This window comes from Gigantopelta aegis, chromosome 12, assembly GCF_016097555.1.
Source record: "Gigantopelta aegis isolate Gae_Host chromosome 12, Gae_host_genome, whole genome shotgun sequence".
NCBI lineage: Eukaryota > Metazoa > Mollusca > Gastropoda > Neomphalida > Peltospiridae > Gigantopelta > Gigantopelta aegis.
Window position 1 is genome coordinate 26618476 of NC_054710.1, and position 4345 is coordinate 26622820.

General features: G+C 38.8%; 1 protein-coding gene across 1 annotated transcript in view; it reads left to right on the forward strand.

Annotated features, from left to right (window-relative positions):
- Positions 1 to 219: 219 nt before the first annotated feature.
- The window catches only part of LOC121386625 (putative uncharacterized protein DDB_G0271982), an 11872-nt gene continuing 7746 nt past the window's right edge, over positions 220 to 4345 (forward strand). Inside the window, exon 1 of the mRNA XM_041517591.1 lies at positions 220 to 376. The gene's annotated coding sequence lies outside the window, so the exon portion shown is untranslated. The remainder of the gene's footprint in view (positions 377 to 4345) is intronic.

A 4345-nucleotide genomic window follows, 5' to 3' on the forward strand; every position in this document is an offset into this window, starting at 1 on the left:
TTTTTTTTTATATATCTCCAGTAATAGCATAGAAATGTTTAATCTTTATAGTATGTTAAAAATTATTTATAAAATTTAGTGCCCCCCCCCCCCCCCATGGATTTTGGTCAGGGTACGGCCCTGTAATAATAATAATAATACATTATAATAACGCTATTTAAATAGCTCATTTTGTTGCGAGTCTAGTTCTGAGACCGACCTCCGTACAATGGCATTGTGATGACGTCATATATACATGACGTCATACGAATTGTTTCAGTGTTAAAGTTTTGTTTACTAGCCTGCACGTTTGCTAACAAGTTCAATAATCACAGACGCAGATTGCTTTGGATTCCGTACGTTTATGATGTCACATGTTAAGTCAGGAAGCACATAGGTAAGCAAAACCATAAAACAACAACACAATAATATTCTCGCGGTATGGGTTTTCAAGCGGATAAGCAGCGATCTCGCGTAGTGCAGAAATAACGATGTTTTTCTTGTAGTTTAATACATGCTTCAAATACAAACATTAAATTCAATACATATTGCGAGTTTTAGTTTACTTGTGTATAGTGTAACATTCTGACCTTTTTGATCTCGTATCCACTGGCGTAGGAAGCTGGGCTGGGGGTGGCAGATGGCAATTGATGTCTCGTGTTGCAGGCGAGTAAAATTCATTGAAACTTTAGAGATACATGGATGCTTATATAGTAAAAAAATAAATAATAATAATAATGATAATAATATAAAAAAAAAAAAAAAAAATTAAAATGCCTAACGGAAAATAGTGCTAATTTTCTAATTTAAATGCGAATCATATATTTAGTGTCTGCAACTTCTCTTATTCTTTATTTCTAAAATCCGATTGCAGATGTCTTCTCTTTGTGTGTGCGTGTGTGTATGTGTGTGGGTGTGTGTGCGCGCGCGCGCGCGGCCGCGTGTGTGTGTGTATGTGTGTGTGTGCGCGCGTATTCACAGAGAGAGAGAGAGAGAGAGAGAGAGAGAGAGAGAGAGAGAGAGAGAGAGAGAGAGAGAGAGAGAGATTATTGCAATATGCCTACTGGCCTTTGAGCATTCACAATATACATACACAATTAAATTAAATCAAATATGGTGGTATATGAAGACAATCATACAAAGATTACCAATTAAAAATCCCACTGATATATAAAATATACGCCCCCAAAAGACGTCTGTTACATAAACAAGTAATTAATTAAACATAATACGTAAATAGCCTATAGGCCTAGTCGTGTTACGGAGAAGCTTTATTCCTTAGTTGAAATGCTTTAAAGCCGCACACCCTAGTTCCATCCAGCGAAAATAAATTATAATTTGGTTAATCTACAAACCTGTAACACACTTAGATCACGTTTTTATCAAATGGAGTGAAAAAGCAAGTTTTATATCGATAAATACCATGGGAATCCCCATGTCCCAATTGCTTGAAATAATTTTGAAAGTTAGTATTCTGATGTCACCGGTAGATGTCGCTCGAAGCACAACAATGCCTACTCACAACAAATTTGACAGACTTGGGGTGCGTTTGTTTCACCTCTCCTGGACATGTTCCAACTGTTCTGTCCTGGTTGTATCCCCTCTCCAGATATCGTAAGAGTTAGCAAAATTATTGGTTTTAAGGTTTTGTAACGTTTTGTATTGAGACACTTACTTGTCTGAACTTTATTGTTACTGAAAATGTTCACGAACTGTGAAGAAAAATCTCACAAATGAACAACAACAAATCGGATGATGACTGCGCGAACCGTGCACGAGAAAACAAACCGAACCAAAATGATAACGGTCACGTGGTATACCAACGTCTGTGACATTGAAATGGAAATATCCCCTCTAAAAATAGATTAGACCTTGTCTGCTCAACGGTTTTTTCTCAAACGTGCGTCCGTTTTTAAGAAATACGAAAAATGTATTTTGTGGTATTACAAACACCAGGATTACCAGGATTACCAAAAAAACACTTCAGGTGAATGGAAATGTGTATTCTAAATAATAAACGGTAAGTAAAGTGCAATTTTATTTGTGAAAAAATGGTTTTAATAGCGAAAAACAACGCCGTAATAGTTAACAACTAGCCGTAACTAGGGTGTGTCCCTTTAAAACAATACAGAAGTAAATATTTAATACCTGTGCATTATTATCGTTAAACAAATCAATGAATCTAAACATACTAGGGCATTTTCTAAAATATTGTGGAATATACTTTTTTTCGTATTCTATCATACAATGGCCAAACAAGTACAAAATGGTATTCATCCTTCATATTAACCGGCCTCGGTGGCGTCGTGGCAGGCCATCGGTCTACAGGCTGGTAGGTACTGGGTTCGGATCCCAGTCGAGGCATAGGATTTTTAATCCACATACCGACTCCAAACCCTGAGTGAGTGCTCCGCAAGGCTCAATAGGTAGCTGTAAACCACTTGCACCGACCAGTGATCCATAACTGGTTCAACAAAGGCCATGGTTTGTGCTATCCTGCCTATGGGAAGCGCAAATAAAAGATCCCTTGCTGCCAATCGGAAGAGTAGCCCATGTAGTGGCGACAGCGGGTTTCCTCTCAAAATCTGTGTGGTCCTTAACCATATGTCTGACGCCATATAACCGTAAATAAAATGTGTTGAGTGCGTCGTTCAATAAAACACTTCTTTCTTTCCTTCATATTATATACGACACGTTCTGTCTTCTAATAAAATAGGGTTAGGCTTGTTCCATCTTCCTGTTTCAATCGATAATGTTATCTATCTATGTGACCGGCCTCGGTGGCGTCGTGGTAGGCCATCGGTCTACAGGCTGGTAGGTACTGGGTTCGGATCCCAGTCGAGGCATGGGATTTTTAATCCAGATACCGACTCCAAACCCTGAGTGAGTGCTCCTCAAGGCTCAATGGGTAGGTGTAAACCACTTGCACCGACCAGTGATCCATAACTGGTTCAACAAAGGCCATGGTTTGTGCTATCTCGCCTGTGGGAAGCGCAAATAAAAAATCCCTTGCTGCTAATCGGAAGAGTAGCCCATGTAGTGGCGACAGCGGGTTTCCTCTCAATATCTGTGTGGTCCTTAACCATATGTCTGACGCCATATAACCGTAAATAAAATGTCTTGAGTGCGTCCTTAAATAAAAAAAAAAATTCTTTCTTTCAATCTATGTGGGGCGGGACGTAGCCCAGTGGTAAAGCGCTCGCTCGATGCGAGGTCGGTCTGGGATCGGTCCCCGTCGGTGGACCCATTGGGCTATTTCTCGTTCCAGCCAGTGCACCACGACTGGTATCTCAAAGGCCGTGGTATGTACTACCCTGTTTGTGGGATGGTGCATATACAAGATCCCTTGCCCATGAAGTGGCGACAGCGGGTTTCCTCTCTTAATATATGTGTGGTCCTTAACCATATGTCTGACGCCATATAACCGTAAATAAAATATGTTGAGTGCGTCGGTAAATAAAACATTTCTTTCTTTCTATCTATGTGATGCTACACGAAGTCTGGTCAATGCAGATCTACATTTCTCAACATAAACATAATCAAAATACTGCTTATAACAAAATAATTGTGAATTTTATATATATATATATATATATATATATATATATATATATATATATATATATATATGAGGATAATCCTGACCTCAATCCTTGTACATATGTCTTGTAACTTAACTTACTTAATCCCCTTCGTGCCCCCCCACCCCACACACATACTTTTTGGCACCTTCCTACGCTCGTGTACATGTGTGTGTGTGTAAAATATATGTATGTATGTATGTATGTATGTATGAATGTATGTATGTATGTATTGATGTATGTATGTATGTATAAATATATAAAAACAAAACGTGGGTGTGGGTGGACACACACATATACATGTGTGTGTGTGTGTGTGTGTATGTGTTTGTGTGTGTGTATGGGTGTGTGTATTTGTTCGTGTGTATTTGTTCGTGTGTGTGCCTCTCTGTGTGTGCGTGCGTGCATGTGTGTGTTTGTGTGTGCACCCCACACCCACACCCACGTTTTGGCACCTTCCTGCGCCCGTGATATATAAGCTTATAAAAAAAATACTGTATATATGACTAGGTTTTAGTGACACAAATGACTTTGAGTACTTTCTCAATTGATAGATGCCTTTTTGTGCCTGACCCTTTAAATGGTGGTTTGCTGCTGTTTTTTTCTTCTTTTTTTTTTTTTTGGGGGGGGGGGGGGGGGGGGGGGGGGGAAACACTATACCTAAATATGAAAATCTACTTACAATATCTACATTATTATCACCATATTTAAACTGTATACTATTTGACAACCTATCTCCTTTTTTAAAATATCATTATTTAAAATAATACATGTCTTTCTTTCCA